Source organism: Dermacentor albipictus, chromosome 6 (genome assembly GCF_038994185.2).
Source record: "Dermacentor albipictus isolate Rhodes 1998 colony chromosome 6, USDA_Dalb.pri_finalv2, whole genome shotgun sequence".
Taxonomy (NCBI): Eukaryota; Metazoa; Arthropoda; class Arachnida; order Ixodida; family Ixodidae; genus Dermacentor; species Dermacentor albipictus.
In genome coordinates, this window is record NC_091826.1 from 16,366,575 (window position 1) to 16,375,039 (window position 8,465).

Genomic DNA, 8,465 nt, shown 5'->3' on the forward strand with positions numbered 1-8,465 from the left:
CGTCACTGGAAAGTTCCGGGCTTGCAGCGATAAAGAAAGGAAACGTATCAAGGCAGATGACGATTATTTTTGTGTGGCAGAAGGGGCAAGCCAAAGGGTGTAAACTGTTCTTAGAGTGTACACGCAACAAATGTACACCCTTTGAGGTGTATATCCGCCACAACGATAATCGTCATCTGTCTTTGCTTGCATTTCCTTTCTTGAAAACGCTGCGCTCGCTACTTTCCTGTCGAGAATGCTCTATTATGCTGATAACGCGCACGCTGTTCATGGCTTGGAAGTACCGGGCTCGCAGCGTTAAACAAAGGAAATGCGCACAAGACAGATGACGATCATTGTTGTGAGGCAGGATACGACCCAAAGGCTGTAATTTTGTTTGAGAGTGTACAGTTTACTAAGCGAAACAGTACTATTATACATGACTACACATATAATTATATATTAACATGTACTGCATCATAACTACTCCGCTCCAAACTCTAAGCCTTGTTCGTTATTACAAACAGTGCAGCACAACCAAAACGCAAAGGCGAATCAGAAGAAAGGGCAAGCGCTGACGTCCACGCCACGGCTCCGCTAAAAGCGAAAAAACAATAGGGGCAGCAGAGTAACGAATCGCACGCCGCGGTAGCTTAACAGCTATGGCATTGCGCTGCTGAACCCGAGGACGCGGGTTCGATCCCGACCGCATTTCGATGAAGGCGAAATGCAAGTACGCTCGTGGCTCTTGCGGTGGTCAAAATTAATCCGGAGTTCTCAACTACGGCAGGACTCATAATCATATCGTTGTTTTGACACGCAACACCCACAATGCCAATAAACTTCAAAATATATGTTTTTGTTTTTTAAAAGTATTGATGACTCAGCCACTAACCTTTGCAGCGTAGCCTCGGTGTGTGCAGGAGCCGGGTAACTTCATCTTGAAGAGGTCCGTACGGATTATGTAGTTCCTGCTGCTCCATCGCAGGTCAAAGGCTCGCAACGGTCGGAGAGACGGCGTTTGCTGTTCGACTCCGAGAGTCAGAATGACGTTGGCGCAGAAGGATCGAGATGGACGTTCTACGGCCGCGTATACGTTCGATGGGATCGGAACGCGCATCAAACAATCTGTTCGCAGCTCGGTCACCAGCTGCGGTATGGCTACCAATCTAAACTAAGAGGAGATAAGCGGGCTCCTTTTCGAACGATGTTTCTCCCCAGGCAAAGGGCAGTCTGCCGCGTGGAACGCCTACAAGGACCGCCCCCTTCCTCAAAGTCCCACTGTTCTCAACTCCCCCTCCCCTCTTCCCCATGGCCACACACACACACACCCTCTCCTCTCCCCCTATCGCTTCCCCTTTGTCTGGAAGGTGAGTCGCGCCGGCTGACTCAAGGTCTCCAATTTGCGATACTGGGCAAGCGAGAGTCATCGCCGCCGATACCCTTTGTGCACGCCGCTGACCTCGTGGGGCCGTTCGCTTCCCTTTACATCGGGCTGTTGTGGTGCGTTATGCCCGCTGTAGAAAAAAAAAAAGAGCCTAACCTTGGGAGGGACGCGGCGCCGAGCGCAGTTTGACGCCCACGGTTTCTTTCTGCCGGTCACGAGAGCATCGGAAGAACTCCGGGAGTCCAATGGCCGCGGCAAGCCGCCTTATGAGGCAGAGTCAACTTACGCTAAAGCCGCGGAGCCTCCGGCGTTTGCCGTGTGTTTCCAAGTGCGCGACGAAAGAGGACCAAGAAGAAAATAAATAAAAACGACCCTGGCTGTAGCTACGGGCGTTCTCGTTTCTCTTGATCCACAAGTGCTCGAGAGAGACACGCGTGAACTGAAAAATCATGTTTTTTTTGTTTTTTTTTGCCACGAATCAGCACGATCATTTAGAAATAAGAGACGGCGCGGAGGCCAGAGTTATGCTGTCGAAGGACCCTGGTATAATGCTTCCGTTGTTTCGGGTACGGAACGCACTCGGCACTTGTGAGCAAGGTTCCAAAACAGCGCTTCTCCTGCGTTTTTTGTGTCGCACTATCTTCGATACAGTCGCGCAGCTTTCCAACCGAGTGTGAACCAACTAAGGCGAATAGAGGTTCTACAAAATTATTTCAGTGCGAAGGCACGGACACATAGGCCGATTTGACGACATCCGTGTCCGTCATCTCGAGGAGAGTGGGGCGACACGCCAGTGTTTTGTACGAATAGTCTCCTGGGCCACCTCAAGCTGTTCTCTTGCAGCTTTTAGCCCAGGAGTTCAGCCAGGATATTTTCTGATAAATAGAGACAATTGAATTGAAAAAAAAAATGAATTTTAAAGCGAGGCTTTATTTGCCTCATCCTTAGACTTTTCTCCTTGACCCCGCAAAAGCGTTACAGCGCTTACCTTTCTACTAATGTGCAAGTACGAGTGACAGCCTTGCCACTCTTTGCTCGCAGTGGGGAGGCGGAAAGACGAGAGATTGGGAAAAGGTGACATGAGAAGGCAAGGAAACGCTACTGCTAGAGACACGACTGCCGGTTGCGGGCAAACGTTATAAAGTTTAACGTACGGTACGGTGCGTTTCTCCTATATCTGAAAAAATACACACCACGCAAATTTGTCAAACGAGTAACTCATGCAGGGCGTGCAGAAGCAGATCCGCATTAAAGCGCACCGTAGGGTCTATGCGACACTACGGAAGCGGTCACACGTCAAATCAACACTTCTGTTGTGGCACTGCTCGATGTCACGGGTTTGATTCCGACCGCGGCAGCCGCATTTCTACAGGGGCGAAATAAAAAAAGGCGCTCGTGCACTTAGATTTATGGACACGTTAGAGAACACCACGGTGTCAAAATTAATCCGGAGTCCGCCACTGCGGCATGCCTCATAATCCGATTGTAATTTTGGCACGTACAGCCCCGTAATTTAATTAAAGTTTAATACTTGTGCCCCGATGCGATATGACGTGTGGGGCAATGACATGCCCATCCCTCTCAGAGGTTATGAAGTATGGCGCACGACAACGCCTCAAGCAGACACCTCCTCCTGTGTGTTCTGTGTACCACGCAGACAAACAGCAGTGGTGCACGCAAGGTAGCATTTAACATCAACTCACCACTTTCATGTTGGACTCACAGTTGAAGAAATTAAACGTGCGCCGTCAACATCACGGCTAATTATCGTCAATCAACGCGAACAGCACAGAAAGCTTCGCTTACACCGATTTTCGCAGTGCGTGGGATCCGTATATATTTTCTTTCTTTTTATTCTTGTCGTTCCGCATTCCTTTGCATATTTTCGTGAAGATATGTCTATTTGATTGATGCAAAGCGCTAAACAGACAGACAAGGAAAAGTATATGACCCTTCAGGGTCGACACCTTGCGCATTGTTCGCCACTGATCCTTCCGTGCAGCTTCCATTCAGTCGGCACTGCTGCGCCTATAGGTGGTGTTGGGTACGCGTAGGGTTGTTAAAAAGGCACAATGGGAGAGGCCCTCTTGGCCGATACTGCAAGCGAGGAAAATTTTTTCACAGCAGCGTACTCCCCACCGCATACGCGTGCTTTGTACTGCCAAAGAACTACGTAAGCCCGCAGCTTTCCTTTCCTTTCAAGGCAACTTTCAGGGGAATGTCAAGGACAAATGCACTGTGTGTTTTTCGAACGAACTACTATGAAAGGCTGGGACTGAGTAAAGCAAGCAACGTTTTCTTCTTTTTTTAAGTTTGATCATATTTTGAGGTCTTTTACCCTCATTGTTAAAGGCAGCGTACTTGTAGGCATGTACCAACACCAAAAGACGAGCACGAGCTTGTGTTTGTGCTCGTGTCTACGAGTGCGCTGCCTTTACCCTCATTTCCCTGCCACTTCCTGTAAAGGATTTGGCTGGTTTGTCACGCAATATATACAGGGCGTTCCTCTAACTTTATGCCAAAATTTAAATATATGCGAATGCCCCGCTGTACAGAACCAAGGTAATGTTGTTTGCCGTCGCTTGAAGCAAGTCGGACTATATTTTGCCTAATTAAATTTGTTATTATTAAGTAACTTTTCAAATATAATCAAAGGAAAACTGCCAATCAGAATATTTTAGGCCATCATTAAAAATTACCGATCCATTTTTCTATTGCTCAATACGTGTACATCAGTTCTTTTATTTTATTTTTTTTTTTAGTCGTTAAATGGCCCTTCACCAGGGCACAACAAATTTTGGTTATACGCCATAAGTTCATACGTGCCCTGTAGGGAGCCGGGTACGGGCTTTCAGGCGGGCCCAAAAGCCCGGGCCGGGCTCGGGCCATTTGGAGATTCTCTTACTCGGGCTTGGGCTGGGCCCGGGCCAGGCTTTCTATGTCTCGGACGGACCGGTCGGGCTCCCCGATCTCGACTGCGTACCTTATGCGAAAGTATGCTTGTCGCCTCGCATGTAGGTACAGCAGGAAGTGCAACGTATTTATTCATCAAAAATGGAATCTACAGGGACGGGAGAAAAGTACAAACGCTAACAAAACGCAAACGAAAGCTAGCGGAGGCTCGGAATGCGTTTTCGGTTCTACCAAGTACCGACGCTTTGGAAAAAGCCGCCGCTTGCAGGCGCCTCCCAGTAGAAAAGGCTGAAAGGGGAAGCGTTTGGGAAGCGAAGTCTGTGTACGGCGCACGCGGGGTCGCTTTTGGCACACATACAAATTAGTAGGCCGTGGTGTTGCTTGAAGACTGGTCGTTGACCGAAGTCGACAGGAAGTACACGTCGTCAATGCCCATGCTAGAAAGGTCACTGTTTTCTTTCAGCAGCACATGTGGACAGACGATTTCCGCAAAGTGGCGCACACGACGGCTACGGCGCATTACATTGACAGTGAGTGGCGCCTGCACTCCCACGTTATTTTTTACATGCAATTTTCCTCATGAACGCAAGACTGGGGAAAACATTCGAAAAGAGTCGCAACGGTGTTTCGCTAAACTAGGCATCGACAGGGACGCTCTACAGAAGGCTACGTTTGTGACTGACCAGGGTGCAAATATCATGCGTGCTCTCCAGCCCTACAGCAGAATGAACTGCTGCGCGCATCTCCTGGATACTGTTCTTCGGAATACATTCTCTGAAGATTTTATTGCATCTGAAGCCCCGTCTGTCAGCGAGACACTAGAAAATGTCAAATTACTCGTCAAATTCTTGAAACAAAGCGGCCTAGCTAGCCAAATCACTCATACCGTCTGGCAGGAGGTTCCGACAAGGTGGAACTCAAAACTTTCTATGCTAAAATCTGTATTTGACCGAATTGCAGAAATTGAAGTACTTCTTGAAAAGAGGAACTCTTCTATGATGGACAATGTGGATAAAATAATTTTGAAAGACCTAATTGCATTTTTGGAGCCGTTTTCCGAAGCAACGACCGCTTTGGAGGCGCACAAAAGACCAACGTTGCCTCAAGCCCTATTGCACTTTGCAAAACTTGAAAGGATTCTTCGTGGGCAAGCCGAACCATCAAAGGCCAGAGAAATGGCGAAGCTCCAGCAGCGTGCCCACTGCTTTCTACGGACGAAGGTCATCCTGACCATGGAGCACAAGATGGCCACAATGTTGTGTCCGCGATTTCGACACCTTCGGATGGTTTCCGCCGAAGAGCGTGAGGAGGTATACGATCGCGTAAGAGAGCTTCTCGCGTCGATACCACGGGAGTACTCGTGCACTCTGCAAGAACAACCTCCAGCAAAAAAGCCATGCATGGACTTCTTCAGCGAGTGGAGCGACGCAGCCAGCAACGAGACTGCTGAACAAGACGAGCCGACCGATTAGTTGGCCGCAGAATCGACACCGTGCTCGGAATCTGAACTAGTGCAGTTTTGGAAAAGCAAGGAAGCCACGTACCCAAAGCTTGCTCTTCTTGCTAAGAGGCTGTGAGCCGTTCCGGCCACCAGTTCAAGCAGTGAACGAAACTTCAGCGCTGCCGGATTCATAATGCAGTAGCGCTGCACTTGCCTTAAGCCTTCATCAATGGACAACTTGTTTTTGCACAATAGCTTAGAATAACAATTCTGTGCGCGCGCTGCATCTGTATATATTCACGATTTCGTCATATGGAATGCAAGAGTTCAACATTATAAGGTCATGAGGTCATTGTTTCTTTTTGTGTCGGCGTCGCCTTATTGCAGGTCGGGCCGGGCCCAGGCCGGGCCTTAACCCGGCCTAAGGCCGAGCCGGGCCGGGCCGGGCGAATTCAGGCTTCTTTAGCGTCGGGCCTGACCGGGCCGCCTGTGGTAGTGTGGGGCCCGGGCCGGGCGCGGGCTCAGAATTGCGGCCCGTGCACCGCTCTAAATTAGAGTTACTATAACTCTATGCTTCTGGCTACCCGCGGGCTGCCGGAGCCAGCCAGAGCGCCTTCGTTTTTCTGGGGTTGCTCCGCCCACCGCGCTATACGCACCTCCGCCGGGCGTTCGTTTTGCTCTGGCTGGACGGTTCTGGCTACCCGCGGGCTGCCGGAACCTGCCAGGACGATTTTTGTCTGGCTGCTCTCTGGAAGTTATCTGGCTAGCAGACGACTGAAAGAGGCGATGAGCGCTCGCTGCCATCTTTGTGGGGACCTGACGGATCGCAGCGCGGGCGCTAAGGACCTTTTTACTTCGTTCAGCCAGCTGGCTACGGTCACCTTCGGTTGTTATAACGTTCTAATACATCGTACCGCCTTGCGAGGCGGTGCGATACGAGAGGCGGCGAGCAATGGAAGTTGTGTGTGCACCTGTGTGTGTGTGTGTGTGTGTGTGTGTGTCTCCCGTAAAGCTTCTATCCGTGCAGCGCGACGCGCTCGCGTGTGTGCATGTTATCTTCGCCGTGTTCCACGCAGATTGTAGACGTTCATTCCCGCACATTGCGGTGCCGCAAATTTACCGACATCCTGTTTTTTCTGCGTCTCGTCAAAGTGTATGATGAGGGACCGCGAACATCGTTAACAGTGAGCGACGCGGTCGCAGCCAGCTTTCGGAGATATGATCATTTTCACGTGTAGAGTTTTCTCACTGCGCGCGTATCGTTGTTATCTTCTAAACTGTGTTCCGACTTGTGAGATGGTGCGCTAGCCGAGGCGGCGAACTTTTAACTTGCTAGTCAGCGCTTGTCTCCTTCCGTTTTCGCGTCCTCTGTATACATACATCTGATTTGTGTCTCGCAGGTTGCAGCTATAGGTGGTTCTACGTTGCGGCGCCTTATGCGGTTTCTGTGGTGCACGGTATCTCTTCCTGTTTCTAACGGGTGGTATCCTCCTCTCTTTTTTTCTACAATTAGCGAAGACTTCGCGGTTGCAGCTTCCCATTCCTTGCTCACTTATTCGCTCCGTACGTCGCAGGATGTCTCTACGGGTGCTCCTCGGAGACGAAGAAACCGAAATTTTCCTGGCCCTCAATGATGACGGACTTCCTATCGTAGAATACGGTCACCCTGTCTACATTACCGCAGGGACAGTAAACTATTCCTCTCATGATCGCGCTATTGCTAATTGTGTAGCTTCTCAATCTTAGCACATGCAGCGTGGTTTGGTTGTTGCAGAAGGCGTGCAAGTTCGAGTTCTTACTGAGGTGACAGAAGATGCAGTCCCAGTCCCAGGTCCCTCTCATAGGAGAGGGCAGAGAAGCGGCACGAGGCCAAAATTTTGTTCCCCATTGAAATGTACAAGAAATATCAATACGATTTAAGAAATAGGAAGAAATCGAAACGACATGTATTGGAAATGCTGGCGGACGCAATCAATCAAAGGTTTAATTGCGAAATGGTCTTTTCGCAAATAGAAAATAAATAGAGAGCGCTAGGAAAAAAGTACAGGCTAGCGAAGCAACATAACAGTATGTCTGGCAGCGACAGGAGGACCAGCGACATTGAAGAGAGAAACATTTTTGATACCCTTCCCTCCATGTTAGTTCGACCTACTTCGACATAATGCTCTCGCATGGCTGAGTGTTCGAGCTATATATTCTGCATGGTTAAAATACTGTTTCTCTGTGTTTTTGTAGCCACTTAATTGAAGCTAAAAAATATAAACTACTTCATATATCAGCAAATGGACCAGATTTCAGCTTAATTCCAATGAGTCCACCGTTGTATAGCCGTCAACTTATTATTTTGAAGGTACATGCCGAAAAGCAGTGTGCCAATTAAAAGCTTGCACAAAAGTAACCTTGATTTCGGTTTTTCAGGCAGCTGGCTGAGGTCTTCGAGACTATGCACTCGTTTAATTCTGTCTACGTCGCGGCGGCAGGACGTCGACGAGTATTGAGGCAAGTTACGATTATTTATTTTTAACGTGATAACGTTAAGGAGCTCGTGTCGCAGAAAACCCGGTGTCGTCGGCGGCGTTGCCTTGAGCGAAAAATGGCGGAAGGCAATTCATAAATAAAAGCAGCTTGCAAGATGGGCTGGGTGGGAATCGAACCAGGGTCTCCGGAGTGTGAGACGGAGACGCTACCACTCAGCCGTGCTTTTTTTTTCCTGATGCTTCAAAGCGGGACAAAAGCGCCTCTAGT